The sequence below is a fragment of the Pinus tabuliformis genome, chromosome 2_2 (genome assembly GCF_031772625.1).
Source record: "Pinus tabuliformis cultivar Carrire ecotype Pingquan chromosome 2_2, CPIR1, whole genome shotgun sequence".
In the NCBI taxonomy this organism is placed as follows: domain Eukaryota; kingdom Viridiplantae; phylum Streptophyta; class Pinopsida; order Pinales; family Pinaceae; genus Pinus; species Pinus tabuliformis.
The window spans coordinates 104,283,296-104,304,073 of NC_142300.1; the positions used below are offsets into that span (position 1 = coordinate 104,283,296).

Sequence of the window (20,778 nt, forward strand, 5' to 3'; positions counted from 1 at the left end):
CACAAGGATGTTCCCTCGAATGAATTAAAAATTAAAAATAAAAATAAAAAAATTACAAAAAATAACAAAAAAATTAAATTCTAGCTGAAAGCTAACAACGTTGTATTCAGGTAAACAACCTTGGTTGGAATTCTATAGTTACTCCTATAACCAACATTTGCAATTCTATAGTTACTCCTAGAACCAACATTTTGTTCCTTTGTGATCTCCATTTTCAGTTATTTTCAGCTTTAACATTACCATTTCATTTTTTATCATGCCTAGGCAAAAACTTTGCATTTGATGCAAATTGGATTGCCCTATTTTTAGACAAATGGAAACTACATATTCTATATATGCGACCCACTTTTGCATGGAAAATGTTAAGCAAGTATTTTATTATATAAATATGTGGCTATAAAGACTCGACGTAGCGAAATAATTACTATATGGAAAAATTCTTTTCTTTATCTCCTATCTTTTAAAATGTGTTTACATCATATATAGTATTCCTAGGACCACCTAATATAACAAAACCACCAAAGTATGCTTATTACTAAATATTTTATCTTGCATATATAACTTTACACAATAACAGCAATGATTTATTAGTATTCCTACATCCAAGGCTGCTTTGAAGCAGGGAGCAGAAGCGGGAGTGGGGAACGGCGATTTTTAGAAACTTCAAGGTTGAGAGCGAATCGGGAGTGAATTTTATATGATATATATTTTTATATATTTTGATGCATATATGTCAAGTTGTCAACAAAAGCAAGTAGAACGATCAATTAGTTATAAAAAGCGTAGAAACAAGGATTAAACCATATAACATCAATCATCTAGTAGTTATAATCTTCATCAACCACAGGTTTACAATTTACAAGTTCTCATTTATATAGCATGTAAGGGTGTACATAACCAAAATAGCATCCAATGCAATCCATCTTTGAACTGAAAATACATCAACAAACAAGCTCTAGATGGCCTCTAGCATTCAAAAAAATCATGATTCATCAAATACCTACATATTATCAAAATCATTGCCTCTCTTGGGATCTTTGTCATTAATATCACCCTCTAAACATTAACATAAGATAGAAAAACATAGCATGTCAAGACAAGATTTTGTTTGAGTGATGGGTAAATTTTTAGTAGGGTCATGATAGAGGAGTTCAACAACCAATGTCGCTAACATCAAGGTACATAGAGGGCTTGGTGCTCTTGGTTAAATACGAGTTCCATGCCCTTGTACATGACAAAATCCAATGGAAGCATTGCACTCCCCCCAATCCTGAAATCTTGAAAAACTAATAAATCTACTGGATTTTGAGTGACATTTTAAATTCTACTTTCATGGTAATGTTAAAAATTTAAGTAAACAGATGAAAATAAAAGTTAAAGTAGAATGTCACTTTTACTTTAAGAATTTAACATACCATGAATTACATATCAATATTAGGGCCACAGGCTTGAATATAAGGCTGCCACACTCAAAAATTATTGTTTCTTTGAAAAAAATTGTGTTTGCAACGTCTTTGCGAATATTTTTTGCAAAGAAAAGCTAGGAAGCGAAATTTTCTTGCGGGAGCGATTCGGGAGCGACATCACTCCCTGAGCACTTCCATCTGGAGCTCGCTTCGAGAGCAAGAGCAAAGGCGGCGCTCCCCTGTAACGCCACTTACATTCCCTTTTGATAACAATTTATTACAAATATATAAACATCAACATACATATTGTACTGAAGCAAAAGAGATGAGTGTAGACACTTGTCTCCCTTTCAAACATTCACCTCATGCACCAAATGATGTTAGGGCTTCTCCATCATAACTATGCTAACTAGTTACAAGACAAGTTATGGAGAATATTACTATTACATTAAGAGTGGAGCCCAAGTATTCTTGGTGCATAGCATGGGTATGGCCTTTTGCAACATTTAGGCAATGACAACAACCACATTGTTTTTTACACATTTTTCAAGGGTTGTTAATGTTTTGTTGTTGAAATAAAAGGCTTGTGTTCTTATTCTTCATTTCACGAAATGCTTGGTTTCCTTCCCTCCTATCAAAGCTTTCAAGAACTTGCCTATGATGGGATATGAATAGAGTATTTGCATGCAAACAAGGTGTTTGAAGGTTGCCCAACGACTTTGTGTTTCATGTCATATTTGGCATTGCATTGTGCATCTACCCATGAAGGCCATGCGCTAGCTTGAGCTCTTAAGGATTTCTAATTGCAAGTCGTGATAGAAGCTTAGATATCCTATTGTTTGTGCTTTTCATACTTTTGTCTAGTCGAGTGCTTGTTTCTTTCACAATGAGGGCCATTCTTTCTCTGGTTTATATGAATCTATTAGTGACACTTTTGCCATTAACTCTTTCTACTATTCTCATGTTGTGCTTTCCTTCTTGTATCTTCACATCATTATGGTTGTTCAGGGTTTGTTTCAAGATATGTTTGTCCCTGGGGTGTGTGTTCTTCACTACACATTCTTCTAGCAATCTATAGCAAACAGATATTGGGTTCTTCTTGATCAAGTTAATGTTGCTTTACAACATAGTCCCTAAGGATTTGTAAAGGGACAATTTTCTACAAGCTCATGTTGCACACTTGCATGTTGGTATGTGGTTTTATCAAGGGAATCTTTATGATTTGTGTTGTTATTAGCTTAGTAGGGACACAGGTTCCAGGGCTAAGGAGGATTTCTGCTTGGGACATACTTTGGTTTTCTTATTATAGCCATGTGGACTAATAGATGGCAAGCAAAGTGGCAGGTGGCATTTCAGTGATTAGCTTGCAAGACTAGCAAGAAGATACAAAACCAACTAATAATGAAAAGGAAAACTAACACAAAAACAAGGAACAAGATGGACAAATGGGCAACATTTGATTGGTCCACAGAATCTAGGCCAGACTAGACACTAACTACTAGCAGGCAAAATTCAGACAAGAGAAATTGTGAAAGGGGTACTCATGGAATGTCGGCTAGGCAGGGGAGACAGAGTGAGAGCGGAAAGGGAGCAGCGAGAGAAGAGAGGGAAACCTGCACAGCAGATGAGAATGGCATTACTACAAAGACCCATAACACAGTTGATAGAAGAGATGGGGCATCTACGCAGAGGGTGATCATTGTATGGTGTTGAGAATCTGTCACGTAGATGTTGAAGAGACGTGTATAACTACACAATGGGTGATTACATTGGCAATGGCGATATCATCTGCAAATTGTGTTTTCTCTCATCGTTTCATTGTGGCGGCTCCTTCATCCTCATGTACATATGCCCCTCCATTACATTCTTTCCTCTCATTGTTTCACCACAGCGACTTCTTCATCCTCATGTACATACACCCATCCATTACATTCTAAAAAGGCTAGAGGTCGAGCCGGTTTGCTCATTTGCAATGGATTGAGACTTAGATCCTCTTCCACTTGTTTCTCTGGTTATAAAAAATCTCTATATAAGACAACAAGGAAGCCACATCCAAGAGGAGTTGTTTGTGAAGCACAGGAAACAGCAACTCAGGATCTGGAGGTCAACAAATCAACTTGGCAGCCGTTGGTCTTGGAGAATGACATTCCTGTACTTGTAGACTTTTGGACTCTATGGTGTGGACCTGTCGGATGATTGCAGCGCTAAAAGATGAATTTGCAAAGCAATATGCTAGTAAGATCATGTGTTGGAAACTTAACACTCATGGATGTCCTAATATTGCCACTGAATATGGTATGCAAAGAATTCCAACTGTTATGGTTTTCAGGAGTGGAGAGAAGAAAGACACTAATTGGAGTTGTGCCTAAGACTACATTAATAACAATTGTTGAAAAAAATACCTGGACCACCAGTAGAAGAGTAAAGTTGTCTGACATGAATTTCCAAACAACAAAATTTGGATTCCCTCACTGGTTGGCGGGTGGAGGTAGCAAACCTTTGGATTCCCTGGGCTAGCCTGTAGTAAGTCTTCTTATGCTTGAATGATGGTGGTAGTTTGAATCTCTGGAACCCCTGTTCAACTGGCATATTGGTTGGTCCCGGAGCAGTCTTCTCAAGCCCTGGAATCTGGCTCAGGGTTGACGGTTGTAAGAAAGATCTGGTTGCATCTTGTCAACGGTTGGGCAGAGAGTTGCAGTCTTGAACTCAGTTGCCAAATACAACTGAGATAAGTATCTCTCATGTTTAACCTGTATCATGAATTTTTAGCATACTCCAACTGAAATGAAATGATGTTGGTAGTCTGCTAGATATGTTGTGCGTTGTGGACATATATCCAGACATGGTTGTTAGTATTATGCTTATACAAGCTCATATAATGTTGTGTGATATAATGTGGGTAATATAATTCTTGCTGAAGAGAGTGGTCTCGAAACTGACATTCAACCTGTATGTAAAAAATTGTCTTAACTTGATGAATCCCAATTTGAAAAGCAGAGTTGGAAAGTGCTCAGCACAGAATTGGATTGTCATGTATACAATTATAACTCTGCACTACTAAAATTACACAATATAAACCTAAGACTTGAAATCTAGAGCCTTAGGTGCTTGATTTCAATATCCAATTGTGGCCATAGCACTATTCAGCATAAAATTGGTTGCATTAGTAGATTCCTATGTGATGGAGAGAATGACCAATATTCATAGTTCAGAACTTATTTAAATATGTTTTCCCAGGTATGAAATCTTATATCTCATGGTCACACTGTTAAAAGAAATAAAAAGTATAACTATGACACTACCTTCTCCACACATGTCACAAGAGTACATCTCAGTTACTAAGAGGTTGATCATATTCTACATAGCCCTTCCTTGGGTGTAGGAAAAGGAATATGTACAGGTGCGTTTGAAATGCTAATTACCCACAATACTTACAATAACTCAAAGTTATCAAGGATACCATGTGAGATATTGTTGTGAATAAAATATATACAAATAATATAAATAATAATAATAATAATGAATAATAATTAGTAGTGAATAGGCATGTCTCTAAAAACATGACCTTTTGTGAAGGTGTCCTTGCCTAGGTATATAAGCAGGCCCTCACCCTCAATTGTAATCATCATCTCATATATTTTGTGCATTTCAATATAGATATATTCATCCTATCATGGATATTTCTATATTTCAGGTCCTCTAAGTATACGAACCTTGTTCGTTACATTGGTATCAGAGCATTCCTCAGAGTATACAAACTTTGTTCGTCACATTGGTATCAAAGCATACTGCTGAAGTACACAAACCTTGTTCGTTACATTGGTATCATAGTTGTTTGATCCTCTGGCCGCTCAACAACGGCACAAAGCCAGTCTGATCTGGCCTTTGGCCATCAATTTTCATCAACTTTGTTGCCGTCGTGATCGAAGTGTTTCACTACTCAAGTTTTTGGAGATTCTCCATTTTGCCATCAAGGTTTTGGCCATTTAAAAGAAAAAGAATAAAAGAATTAAAATATATATATATATATCAACAAAAGAAAAGAAAAAAAAGTGAGTAAAAAAATATAGATTATTAAAAAAGAAATATTATAAAAAAACGGAAATACGTCTATATATACATTTGAAAAGAAAATTCAAAAACCAAATAAAAAAATAATTAATAATAAAAGAAAAAAATAATAAGAAAAGAGTGTTTACATATAAATATAAGAATAAATTCTTTAGAAAGAAGATTCGGATGTAGATAAGGAATTTTTCTTGTTTGAACTTCCTTAAATGTTTTTATGGCAGTTTCCTGATTTCCATCAGGCATTGTTGTTGTTGACTTAACTACTAAATCCTTATTTGGTGTCTCCTCTATTTGAACAACAACCTCTGAGTACGTTTTTACTTCAATAGGGTTTGGATTTGCCTAAACTACAAGATTAGTGGTATTGATGTTTGTTTCTTCAGTTTGGACTGTTACATCTAGAGATTTTGATGTTTCCTTTGCGACAAGATCTTTGAACCTATTCGTCAATGATTTCTTTTCGTCCTTAAGTTTTTTAATCTGTTTGAGCAAATTTTGATTATGATTTTTGAGATGTAAGCATTCCTCATCTCTGAGTCAAATTTATTTTGGTCTTCACACTTCTCATCTTTTAAACACTTGATTTGTTCTACTAATGTTTGGTTAAGGTTCTTTAAACGTAAATTTTCTTCTTTTTGTTCTAATAAACGCTCCTTGAGTTCCTTCTTTGATGCTTGATTTTCTTGACTTGTTCGAGTAGTTTTTCTTGGTGAACTCTGAAGCACGAAATTTCTTTGTCTTTGTTGAGTGACTTCTTCAAGCTCTTTTTGCTTCTTTGATATCGTTTTTTTCTTATCTTGAAACATCAACTCTGAGATATCCTTAAGGGCTTCTAATGAAGATTTTATTGATTTTGATTTACTTGTTATGTCTTGAAACATGACCATCTTCCCTTTATAAGGAAATGTCAAAACTTGTTTCTTTATGTTTAACATGAATGTACCCAAATCCTTAAACCAAGGTTGACCGAGTATGATGTCAGTGTTTTTATCCGTCCTTAAAAACATGAAATTGAGATATGTAGTCATAATGACCTATTGTCACTTGTAGATCACTAATGGGTCCCATGAAGTGAACAATGCATTTCTCAAATAGTCAAAGTTCCCTAACCAAGTGTAAGGGCAACTTATACCTTCTTGATGATTTTCAAATCTTTACATCAAAACTCTTACCAATCCTTTGCATCCCTTTGCATGCATCCCTAAAAACCTATGTTGCACCAATTTTCGAGATGGTGAAATGACATGGAAGAGGGGACATATCCCCAAGACAGTGTGAGCACACCTCCAAATTTTTCAAGGGATGGGAAGTCGAGGACAGTAGTAATAATATATATAATATTAAAAATAAATAAAAATTGTGAATTCACCATAAACATTTGTAGTTGCTTGTAAGAGTAGCAAGATATACAATATAGTATTCTACAATAAGGTCCATGAAGGAACTATGAGACAAAGGTACTACCTCTTGTTGACCACTACGTGTCAACTACCCATAGCAGTACACCCCCTTTTTCGCAAAAGGGATAGCGCTTGATCAACGTGTTCGTGCCATTCGACTATCATCATCAGTCCGATCATGTTATGTTGTAAACCCAGTCTGCATGTGTAAATTGTAAATGATCTTCGCAGATCTGATTCATGTATGTAAATTGCCTAGGCAAACCTAATTTTCTAGTGATAATCTACGTTCCGGAAAGTTTTTTGTCCCACCAATCCATGATCAACAGAGTTTTCCTTCAGCCTAACCCCAAAGCCGGAATGGATTTTGTCATAAGAATCTTAGGGGAATCCTAGTGTGCTAGGTCGAGTTTATGTAAAAGTAATTTGGAAATAATTCTAACTATTTGGTTAGGTTATTACAAATTGCTTGATCTGCTAGATTATATTTGTGTCGCAGAACTGAGTGGTCTATGAGGGTCTATGTCAAATGGGTTTTCCCCCCTTGAGATGAAAAATTGTAAAATTCATGATGTAAAGTGTCTTGAGGTTTAGAAAATGTTTTATCCCCTCATAAGTCCTAGGTCTAAGGTGTTTTTTCCCAAAGGCTAAGTTCGAGGGTCCAATAAAAATAATAAAAGATATAAATAATAAAAAATCAAAAAAATAAATTAAAAATTAAAATAAAATAAAATTTAAAAAATAAATAAAAATTAAAAAAAATTAAATAAAATAATAAAATAATAATAAGTCAAAGTTTTGGGGAAATAAATGCATGATCTTAATTTTTTAATATATTAAAATGCATTTAAAATTTCGACGGATGAGATTAAAAGAGATTTTGATCCTCATCGACGGTCGAGATCAGTTTGATATGGATCACTCGAACTAGCCATTGGGAAATTTTTCCTTTAAATAGGGTATCAGGGGTCATTTGAGATCAAATTCGATCCGAGAGTCGTGTGCTAAAGAAAGCTCTCTTGTAGTCATTTTTTGAGCAATAAAGAAAGACTTTGGGGTTGAAAATCTTGTTGATGTTACTCTTCTGGAAATGTTGTAAGATGTTTTATTTTTCTGCATAAATTTAGTTTCAGCCATTGATGATAGCTTGATGAAGATTGATTTAGGCACAGTATCTTGTCTGATCTCTAGGGTTTGAATGATAGTTTAATTTCTGAACAAAATGGCAGGTATCTCCATTTGATCTAAATTTCTTTGTTGTTTTCTCCCTCTATGTTAATGGTTGATCTAAGTTGTGCAAGATATCCTTAATTTTAAGTTTACCGGGCGTTAGGGGAAGTTCTCGGCTGAACTAGCCAACTCCCGTATTGCATTTTCTGAAAGAGCCCAGCCAGTTTTGATCCCAGGATTATCATTAGAACTTTTGTTGCAGATGCATGAAGGGTTTTCTGAAGCACCTCACATTAAATTTAAAATTTTGAAAATATTTATGTGCCATACCAACAAATCTGGCTATTTAGAGCCTTTAATCTATAATCACTGTAATTATTTAGTTGGTTTTATGTTATGGTTTTAGGTTTTTCTGGTGTTTGGTTTTTTGCAGGTTGCAAGTACAGATTTTGAAAATTCTTCAAGGTTTTCCATTAGACAATCTGAAGCAGGAAGGGTTTAAAATTTTAATTAAGTTTCTGGACTACCGGTTTGCTACTGTATTTTCATTTTTCACTGCTCCTTGGCGTTTTATTGCTGCAGAAAAAATTTTGAAATTTTTATAAGGGTTCACAGGTTTTCTGGGGGATTTCTGCATGTACGGCTGCATCAACCTGCTGCCCCCTACCTCAGTCTTTCCTATTCACGCTGCCTCCACTCCATCAATCTCCACGCAGCTGTTCCATTATCTGTTGTTCCTCCCTCCATCGATTTACCAAGAGTCTCCTACGCATAATCCCAATCTGTTATCCCCTGAACGTGGCATGCACCCTCTCACGCAGTCACCATCAAGCTCCGACCTACATCAAAATCAAATCACAGACACCCTGCATGAGACGTTGGCCATCCCACGCTGCTGGTTCCAGAACTGTAACCCCCTTACGCTCGTTTCCTCTCCGCACTCTTCCACGCAGCAATCCAAAACTACGCAGTCATATCCTTTGCCCCTGCAAAGTTTCTCCACACTGTTGTCTGCTAAACCTGCAAACAAATATTGGAACCTGTGGCCTCTGCGTCGATTTTTTTTGGGGCTCCACGTTGTTGCACGTTGTAATTCCACCTCTGCTGCAGACTTCATCACATTCGCTCTTCCACATAGCCTTACCTACCTCGCCGTCAACTTCTCCATCCTCTTCACGTTGTCCGCAGGCCTACCTTCCCATCCCTGCAGCTACAAAACAGTCATGTGATTCGATTTTTGTGTTGCGTATATGCATTAGTCTTGGTTGTGTATATTTAGGTTATGGTAGTGTATAATTTTTCGTTTTAGTTTTAGAATTAAAGTTTTGCTTTAGTTTTAGATTTATTTCTTTTTAGTTTTGCCTTAGTTAAATTTTAAATCTAGAATTTTGTATCATTTAAAAAATATTAAAAAATCATAAAAAGTTTGAAAATAAATAAAAAATTCGATTCTCAGAGTTAGAATTTTTATTGATTTACTTTTGCTTAAGTTTTAGTTTTATTTTTTAGATATTCTTTAGTTTCAATTTTTTTCTTTGGGTTATGCTTTAGTTTTGATAATCAAGATTTTTTTTCTAAAGTTTAGTCTTGTTTTAACTTTAAAGTAAATCAAAAAGTTATAAAAAATAAAAATATTTAAAAAATAAAAACTTTTGGAAAAAGACTAATTAAAAAATTGAAAATACCTTTTCATGTCTTTTTTTCTGTTGCAGGATGAAAATCTATCATTTTTATATAGTTAAACATGCTTAAATGTTTATTTGAAGATTAGCTATATAAAGTGTTAATTGGTTAGCATTTAAAATTGTATGGTTGTTTAAAGCATTCAATCTTTAGAAATTTAATTGTTGGATCATTATTAAAGCGTTGTGAGTTTATTGAATAGCTTGTAGTGCTTGAGATATTTGATGATAAATGATTGTTTTACAAGGTTCATATTTCTGCAACATTTAATAAATAATCATTTAATCATTAACTCCATAAGGCACGGGGACATTATTTTCTAAAATCAATCAGGTGCTCAATTGCCTTGTTGTGTCTCCAAACCCAACTGATCCACACTTGGTCTTCCTTTATCCCATAGGGTCTACTCCCCTTAGCCTCAGGAGACGGCTTAAACGGAGAGATCGGGGATCAGGGTGACAGCCCCCCGTCTGAGCGTTGTCACGTTGCCGAGACAATCTATGCGACAACACCTCTATAGCAACTTTTCTTCCTCAAATTTCTTGTTAATGATGATTATGTTAAAACTTACAAGGCATTCCCTTCACAATAGGTTCTACATATCTTTATAGTTGGGTTGAAAACCACAACAAAACACTTTGGTTATGTAAAGAGATTAGATTCATATTTCAAATTGAGAGATGATTGAATAGGAATTTTTTTAAACATTTAGTACACAATCCAAGTCACTATTGAGATTGTTTTCACAATGCTTGAGGTTGGGATGGTAGAAGAACTAGACTTGAATGACTCCTGGAAACCCATGTACAATATGTAAATGCTAAGATGACACCAAATATGAGAAGAACGTGCGCAATAACCACAAGGATCAAATAAGTTTCACATTTTGCAATCCATTGAAATGCTTCCATCTTCGTTGGAAATTCCTCCATCAGGTTTGCAATAGAGGCATAGTTGTGAATAGACCTTTTGTAGTACTCTATGTGAGCCAAAGTGGAGTACCACACAATAGTCGATGAAGGTATTGTTAGTTTTTGTAGCATCGCATGTGTTCTAGCCTTGAAATTTTATGCAGAGGCTAGAATACATGAGATCTCCAAAACCCAGAAATTATTTCTAGAAATTGCGCCTAGAAATGACTTAATTACATTATTAACCTTTTTTTAAATATTTCCTAGTCTAAACTTAGGGAATATTGTTAATTAATTAGTATTAACTAAGTCAAGGCGAGAATCATCTAGAAACTCACACGGATTGATCCAAAGATGATCCTAGCCATTCATTAAGTTTTAATCTTAGTCGTTGGTGCTCCAACGGAGGATTATAAGAGGAGGTCGAAGTGGTGATGGAGAAATCAATTGAGACACCTGATCAATTCGATTTCTTGGCAGATCGATTTCCAGAGTAGTAGTTGTCGAAGAGAGCTAGAGATCGAAGCAGTGAGTGAGGGGCAGAGACAGTGAGGCTACAGGAGGCATTCCAAATCCAACGAGTACATTTGCAGAGAGGTTGACGTCGAGGCAGCACAACAACCTCTAAAGGCAAGATTGATTTGCTAAGAGGGAGAGACGTCATCAATTCCAGAGGTCGGGAAGGAGTCCCAGAGTGTCGAAGAAGCATCTTTCCAGCCAGCAGAAGGCAAAATGACTTCATTAGAGACCAGTCAAAGGCTTGAAGTCCAGCAGGCAGTGCAGAGGCTGACGCAGAGGGTCAGAGGGCCGAATTTCTAAAGGCAAGTCGTGCCAGGAGTTTGCTTGTGGGGTGAGGATTGCCAAATTGCGGCATCCAGTTGTACTCGAAATTTCTCACTGCTGCATAATAATAAAACCCTTAGTTGTTGCACTAGTTTTCCCAAGTTGGGTTTTTCCAAGTACTTTTTGTTGATTTGAGATAGCATCAAATTTGCTCTAAGCCTCAAATTTTGCAGGGAAGCTTGGGCACATGCATTCCAAAGAACCCAAAAACCGTTTTGGGAAATTCCACCAAGAGACTATTATATTAAAATAATTAATATTTTTATGGGGTTCCTAAGTCTAAACTTAGGAAAATTAAAATATTAATGGGTATAAATCTAATTGTGGGTGAATCATCTAGATAAAGATGGAGATCAAGTCAAAATGATCTAAGCCATTGATTAGGAGTTAATCTAGGCCGTTGGTTATGCAACAGGAAGATATAAGAAGGGGCATGAGGGTCTTTTCGAAAACACACTAGGCTGATACTCAATTGCCCGAGTAAAATCGATTTTCTCACTAGTCGAAGTTTGGCAAGAGAAAATCGATTCAGAGGGAGATTTGTAGATGGAGGAGAGACAGAGAGAGTGCAGCATCAGTCAAGAAGACAGGGACAAAGACACAGAGCAGTAAAAGGAGAGCGTTGGGCAAATTGACGCTGGGAGAGGCAGCGCTGGCTTGGGTGATGTTGGCACTCTACAGGTCAATATAGGAGCCGAATAAAGCGACGTTGGGCAAGCTAGAGAGACGCTGAGGGTGGAGGAACTTTTCTCTCGGGTCAGATACTTGTTCAGGAACATCTATAAAAAAAATTCAGAAATTCTTGTTCTATACTGCTAGGTGTAATTTGTACAATGTTTTTAAAACCGGAACTGGTGACCGGACAGGTCCACCTAATGAACCAGTTTACCGACCGAAACTAGTCTAACCGAGACTGGTTTGGTCTAAACAAACCGGTTTTAGAAAAATACATTAAATAATTAATTTTTAATGGAACAAAACTATTTTAAGATTTAAAACCATGATTCCAAGCCAATAGTGACAAAATATGCAAAGTTTGCTCATTTATATACCATGTAAAGGTGAATATATCAAAATGGCACCGAGTGCAAAACATATCATCGACAAAATAGCAAAATACATAAGCAATGAGGCTCTAAATGGCCTATAAAGTCCAAAAACAATGTTGCAAGCTATGAGGCCATTGGCTTACTAAAAGTCTACATCGTACACATGATAAATCATCAAATTCATCACCACTACTAGCCACAGGATCATCATCAGGAGCTACATAGACATCATCTGGTTCAAAGTCTAAGGATGCCTCAGCCTAATCTGCAACCTCAGTAGCAATGCCACCAATAACAATAGAAGTGGACCTAATCAAAGCACGAGTTTGTCGACCTACACGACTAGTGCCTTCCATTGGTTCTTTGTCTTTCCTTTATGCCGCTATTGATCCTGGTTCCGATGTCGCCACAAAATCTGCTTCATCCCCCGCTAAAGCCATGTCAATATCAAAATCGACCTCAAACACAGGATCTTCAATCTCCTCCACCCATTCTGATGTTGGATCAATATCGTCCAACACAATGGGATCTAGATCAAGTGCTTTGTTCATCATATGGTTCCTCCTCAATCGAAGGTTGTATTGCATGAAAACAAGATCATTTATCTGTTTTTGTTCCAAACGGTTTCTCTTCTTCGTGTGTATGCGCTCAAAAACATACCAATTGCCTCTTAAAGGCTTGGAGAGGGTGTTTTTGGAGGGAAAGAACCCTTAATTTCCCTCCAAAACCCCTAAACTACCTCGAAAAAGCCGCATTGTGGGTCCTTAGGGGGCATGGCAGGTAACCGGCTGGTTTAGGATGGAACCAGTCGGTTCCATCCTAAACCGGCCGGTTAGGACCGGTTAGGGCCAAATTCTCGCCACAGTGCCTCCTTAGCTGAGTTTTTCAGCTGGTTCCAACCAGTGGCCCTGCTGACCGGCTAGTTAGACCAGTAACCAATTAGCTAGGCCGGTTTTAAAAACTATGATTTGTACATGAAGATTTGTGCTAAAGAATAATAAAACCCTCATCTGCTGCACTAGTTTTCCCACATTAGGGTTTTCCAGGGACAATTGTCCAAAAAATAACCATGTCATTGTGATTGTATTTGTGACAGTATTTTACTTTTTGCAATGTTTTAATTGTGATATTAAAACAGTAGAATATATTTAGATATCTGCCATAATACTGTAGATAACTTATTTCTGAGGTTATAAGTAGAAGAAATAATATTAATCACTGCAGTGGAATTTCTATTTAGAAATTTTCACAGTTTTGTCCCAAAATAATTGTGTTATTTTTATGTGTGTTTGCTAGTATTTCTCAGTTTCCAGTGCATTATTTTTCTGCAGTTTTATTTGTGAAGGTTGCAGTGTAGTTATTTCAATATTTGTCGTAGCAGATAAATTGTTAATTAATTAACAATTAGGAGAAATAATATCAGTTGTTGCAATAGGAGTTCAGTTGGGAATTTTCCAAAGTTGCGAAATTCGCAATCATCGGCCGAGGGGAAAAAATCAGAAAAATTCGTAAAAATTGAGAAAAAATCGTAAAATACAAAAATATTCATTTTTTTCAATTTTTTTAATATCTAAAGCATCTACAACATAAAATAAATACATTGACACATAAATATGATAAAAGAACTAATATATAAGATGTGTAATATCATTTCTAGTGCTACATCACATATAATAATGAATTATGTCCTGAATAGTAAGTCTTGACTCCTCAGTCCCAACTCAGCTTCAAAATATCAACAAAAAATATAATAATATATCTCATATAATGAGTCATAATGTCATATACAATGAAATGAACCAAATAACTAATACTATTGATTTCCTCTACCCCTCTTGGAAGAAAATGCAATAGCTTTCCCTTTCCCTCTAGATGTAGATGCCGGTGGAGTTGGCAATGGACTCTGTTGTGCTCTAGACGTTGAAGAACTAAGAGCTACAGGAGGTAGACCACGTCCTCTATTGGTGGCAGGGGTAGCCTGGGTAGGTGGTGTCACCTCCTCCTCCTCCTCCTCCCCCTCTACGCCTTCCACTACCTCTTGCTCTAACCAATCATCAGCAGACTCCATGGGAGGCTTCTCGGCCTCAACCCTCCATGCAGCAGTGGTGTCAATCCAATCAAATGAGATTGCCTCCATATCAAGTATCCTCTCAAGTTGCCTCACGCACAATCGAAAATTTTAGTAGACGTAAACCATGTCATTAAATCGCTGGGACTCCAACCTATACAAAGATCATAAAATAATAATTAAAAAAAAAATATATATATATATATATTATTTAATGAATTCAAAAAATTAATTGGAAATTTGGAATATTTTAAGTTTTAAGTTTAGCCTATTGCGCTTTTTGTTGTGTATTTTTTCAAATACATTCCAGTTGCACTCGCATCCTAAGAAGCTACATGTTTGGCTGAGGATTCGAATGGCAAGATTTCGCAGATGGGGTACTCTGGCACCATAGCTAGTCCACCATGCATCTATAACAAAATTACAAATAAGATAAACATAAGAAAAAAATTAAAGTTGAAAGTTGAAGCAAAGTATGAAGTTATGAAGTTGAAGAGACAATGAAATTTGAAACAAACTAAAAAATACTTAGCATTTTAGTCTTCCTATCAACCACAACCATCTCAAAGCTAAATGCGCCACCTGCCATCCTGTATATCTCCATTTCTTTGGAGATTTCTGTACGTTCTGCTGGAGATCACACCATCCTCTGAACACAGGTTAAGAATCCATCTATGATCTCAGCATCAGAAGAGAACCCACATGAGTAAGAAAATGTGGAGTTCAGATAGATCTCTGCAGCATGAATGGGACGATGGAGTGTGTTGTTCCATCGTTCATCAATCACTTCCCATAGGAGTTGTTTCTCAAACCCCTCATCTCCCTTATCATCATAGTAGGCCCGAATGGATTTTTTGGCCCTGTCCATGGCCTCATACAAATAGCCCATTGCGGACTTCTCACCATCAACTAATTGAAGAACCTGTTGACCACTACATATCAACGACCCATAGCAGTACACCGCCTTTTTCACAAAAGGAATAACACCTGATTAATGTGTTCCTGTCATCCAGCTATCAACATTAGCCTGAAGATCATCTTATAATGTAAACCCAGTCTGCATGTGTATAATGTAAATAATTTCAGTAGATCCGTGTCGTGTATGTAATCACCTAGGTAAACCTACTTTTTTGGTGACGATCTACATTCCAGGAGGTTTTTTGTCTCACCGATCCATTCTCGGATGGTCGGCAAAGTTTTCCTTCAGCCATACCCCAAAGCCAGAGTGGATTTTGTCACTGGGATCTTAGGGGAGTCCTAGTGTTCTAGATTGAGTCACTGGGATCTTAGGGGAGTCCTAGTGTTCTAGATCGAGTCTATGTAAAAGCAAATAATCCTAACTATTTGGTTAGGTTATTTTATTACAAATTGTTTGATCTGCTAGATTATATTTGTGTCACAGATTTGAGTACTCTGTGAGGGTCCTTTTCAGATGAGTGTTCCCCCTTGAGATGTAACTTATGTAAAATCATGATGTAAAGTGTCTTGAGGGTTAGAAAAATAATGTATCCCCTCATAAGTCTTAGGTCCTAGGTAAATTTAAATTTTCCAGAGGTAAAATTCATGGGTCCTTTAAAAAATTAAATCTTAACAGGTCTAGGGACAAAGATTAATTGATTATTTTGCTAAATTTTATGCCTTGGGTCCCTAGAGTTAAGTCAAAGTCAAAATTTTGAGGAAATTAATGCAAAATTTTAATTTTTGAACTTATTAAAATGCATTTAATTGAAAAATTCGAAATTTCCTCAATATTTAAAATTTCGATGGATGAGATTAAAAGAAATTTTGATCCTCATCAACAGTCGAGATCACTTTGACAAGGATCACTCGAACTAGCTGTTGGAAGATTTATCTTTAAATAGGAGGTCATTTGTCAGTTGAGATCATTTGATCTTTGAGTCGTGTGCCAAGTGAAATCTCTCTTGTAATCTTTTTTCATGAGCAATAAAGAAAGACTTTGAGGTTAATTTCTGCTGGTGTTACTCTTCGTGGAAATGCTGTAAGATGTGTTATTTCATGCATAGATTTCCTTTTAACCATTCATGATAGCTTTATGTAGAGTGATTTAAGCACATGTATCTTGCTTGATCACTGGGGTTTGAATGGTAATTTAAATTCTGAATATAATGGCAGGTATTTCTATTAAATCTGAATTTTATTATCGTTTCCTCGCTCTACGTTAATGGTTGAATTGAGTTGTGCAGGGAATTCTTGATTTTTAGATCATCGGGCATTCGGGGAAGTTTTCAGTTGGACCAGCCAACTCCCGATTAGTATTTTATGAAGAGCCCAGCTGGATTGAATCCCGGGCTTATCATGAGAAGTTTTCATTGTTGATGCATGAAGGGTTTTGGGTGAAGCACCTCCGTTTAAATTTAAAATTTCAAAAAAAAAAACTGTGCTAAATTGATAAATCTGGCTTTTAAGAACCTCAGATTGTCACAGATCTGGGAGCGGAGTTGGACTCACACGCCAGATCTGATAGATCTGCTACTGTGCATAGACTTGAAATTTTTTTCTGACTTAGGGTTTCTGGGGATTCATTTTTTTGGTATATCGGGATTCTGAGTGTTTGTGTTTTCAGGAACAGGTTGCAGATCTGAAAGTGAAGTTTGATTTTGAAGCCAGATCTAGGCCCTAGAGGGTAAGATCTGGCCTTAGAACCATCTCTTGCGGGGGCATTATTTCCGCAGTCCAGGCTTTTAAAGTTTTTTATCTAGAGACGATTTTACAGGGGTTTCAAGTAATAAATCTGACACCGAACATATACATTTTATTCGGAAATCTTTGGGAAATTTTTAAGGGTTTATTGGGCTGCTTTTCTCTTTTCCTGTCTGCTGCCTGGGATCTTCAATTTTTCTGTTCACTAAAAAAATTTCGAAATTTTTTTAGGCTCACAACCTTTTCGCTGCTGCCTGTAGAACCCTACCTACAGCTCCTGTCTCATCTCCACCCTCAAAATCCTTCCAAGCTGCCCACCATTTCCCTGCTGCCCTTTCAGCTCCATCCGCGTGCTGTCACTAACCTGCATCCCCCATCTGCCATCCATTTTCCCATCTGCTCTTTACGCTGCCACGTTAAGCTCACAGCTCCATTTCTTGCAGCAAACCCCACAGCTACAACTCCCACTTAATTCCCTAAACCTGCACGTTGCTTCTTATACACTGCCATCGCACTTCCTTCTGCCTTCGTCATTCTCTGCGATTTTCCTCCTATCTGCAGCCATTGCTTTCAAACCCGCAGCTCCCTTCTTCTTCACGCACTCCTCATTGCCTCGTTCCTTCTGTTCCATCCGCATTCTTCTCTCCGTCAACTTGCACACCTGCACTACAAGCAACAAACACAATACACATAAGACTTTTCATTTCATTTGCATTTTCGAATAGGTAGGGTTAGCGTATATACTCTCTCTTTTTATTATTTCATTTGATTTTTGACTTTGGTGCATTTTATTTTTTTATTTTTTTTATAATTGTTTTGTTTCATTTATTTTGTATTGTTACATTTTATTATGAATTAGATTTATCTTTTATTTTTTTTAGTTTGGTTAGATTTCATTTCATTTTGATTTAATTTTTGTTTTTTTTTTTTTTTACTTTTAATTATTTTTGTGATTTCATTTAAAATAATAATAAAAAATCCTAATAATTAAAAAAATCTAAAACATTTAGAAAATCATTTAAATTAAAAATTATAAAAATCCTAAAAACATTAAAATTTCTAAAAATCCTAAAAAAAAAAAAAAATCTAAAATTTAAAAATGAAATAAACTAAAGTAAATTAAAGGATTGCGCTTTAACATTAAATTTTTTTAACGTGACCTATGGCCCATTAAAATTTTAATTTATTAGCCCTTTCATTTATTTTACTTATTCATTTTTCACATTAAAGCATTTTTTCGAAGAATAATTGAAATGCTAGTTTTAAATTCCTTGGTGTTTCTGATGTTAAACGCTAAATCTTAAATTTTCATGGTTCTTCTATAGTCTAGTGCAATAAACATTTTTAATCATCTTTGACTTTTGAAGAAAATTTATTAAATCTAGATTTGGGTAGTTAGTGAAAATAATTTTAAATCTGGAATTTCTTGCATATGGATTATTTATGATTGTCACTTTTCGTCACAATATTGAAAATCGTTCTAGATAACTTCTTTTATTGATGGTTAATTCAAATATCGAAGGCAATGGTCTATAATTGTTTTTATCTTGTGGTGATGTCTTGTTTACGTTGGCATTTAATCTATCAACCTGAGTTAATCAAGATTCATTCATCAAGTTGTCCATCATTAAAATCTCCTAGAGCCCATATTCCATAGGCTTTCTCGTCCATTTACCTTAGGGACTACCTCCCTTGACTTGCCTAGGAGAGAGTCTAAACAGAGTAAGGATCAAGAGTGACAGCCCTTACTCTAAGCGTTGTCGCGGTACCTAGACACTTTGCGCGACAACAGAACCTTTACCAAAGGTTCAGTAACGCTGCACACCTCTTGCACTCCCACCCAGAAGTTTTTCTGGTATGAAACTAATCTGCATATGGCCTCTCCATCTGGTTTGCGGCTAAATGTCAAAGCACACCACTTATCTGAAAGAAATATTCTCTTCACATCCCACATAGAATTCAAGAGGGATTGAAGAGATATGAAACTGGTGGAAAACCGTGTAATGGTGGGGCGCACCAACTCTTTGTTGTTGGTGAATTTTCTCATCAAGCTAAGCATATATGCATGATTATATATAAATTTTGTAATGCTTTTTGATGAGTCAACAATATCTTTGACAAAGGAAATTTTTCCTATGTCCTTCAACATCAAATCAATACAATGTGCAGCGCAAGGTGTTCAAAATAAAGTAGGATGCCTCTCCATAAGCATCTTGCCAACAGCAACATAATTTGCAGCATTGTCTGTTATGACTTGGACAACATGTTCTGCACCCACCTCAAAAATAAACACATCCAGCAAATCACATAATAATTTTGCATCATTGATATGTGAAGATGCATCAACAGATTTCATAAACATTGTCCCCTTGGGACAATTAACCAAGAAGTTTATAAGGGTTCTCCCCTTTTGGTCGGTCCAACCATCTGACATCACAGTGCATCCTGTTTGTGCCCATGATACCCTAAACTCCTCCAATCTTTGGTGCAGTCAACCTTTTCATCTTGAAGAATGTGGCCTCTAAAGTCATCATAAGAAGGTATTTTGTACCATGAGCCAACAATTGCAATAGCATCAACAGCAAGCTAGAAAAATAGATTATTCCTTGCAACGCTGAAAGGAATATCACTTCAAAGGAGAAACTTGCCCAACAACTTGTCAGCTTGTTCTTTCTCATTTTTTTTAAGCATTGAAGTGATAGATGGTTGTGAACCAGCCGTGGTACCAGGAACAAAAAATGATGAGGTAGCTACAAGGTTGGTTGTAAATATTGATGTTGAAATATAATCAGTGCCAATTCCATATTCACATCCTAACACACTCCCTGCTAGTTGCTTTTTCAGATCTGCTTTGGTCACTTTGTTTTGCTCTAATTCTTCCAATGATCTCATGGCTCTTCGGATGATTTTTGCATTTGTATTGGTGCAAAGCCCTAAATCACGTTCAAGGATTTGTGCAAAGTGATACTTCAATCTATAAACCCCCCTGACATATGTTGCCCACATAACTTGTAAAACAAGTTTATTCTATCAAACCCTCCATCAGATTCACCAAATTCCCACAGAGGGTCCAATTTCCTTGGCATGTTTGTAACTTGGTTGAACTCTTGAGTTTTAATGTAAGATAAAGTTTGAAGTTGAACCTATGGCACAATAAGAATTGCAAGTTAAAAAAAAATAGAAAAAAAATTACATACATGATACAACACATTGAATTTTTGACAAACAAACAAAAAAACCAACTCAATCCAACAATAATAGAAAAAATGCACATTCAAACCCAATAAAAAATTATGCAAAAAAATAGAGCACAAGAAAAAATTAAACTAATAAATCTAACAATCAAGTTTTTGCATTTTTTACCAAAATGAACCCTCTCCACTCTATGCAACAAAAATGAAAAAAAAAACACTATCAAATCCACTCAAAAATCATTGATAATCAATGGGTTATAGAAACCCAAGCAAAAACAAGAAAAAAATCAAAACAAAATGGCCAAATTTGGTGCCCATACGT

At 36.1% G+C, this 20,778-nt stretch overlaps 1 protein-coding gene and 1 pseudogene across 4 annotated transcripts in view; one reads left to right on the plus strand and one right to left on the minus strand.

The window, feature by feature from the left end:
• LOC149191597 (RNA helicase family protein) overlaps positions 1-20,778 on the minus strand; it is a 361,001-nt gene that overhangs the window by 182,710 nt on the left and 157,513 nt on the right. The window lies entirely within an intron of this gene.
• LOC149191600 (thioredoxin M-type, chloroplastic pseudogene) lies at positions 3,182-3,923 on the plus strand (annotated as a pseudogene).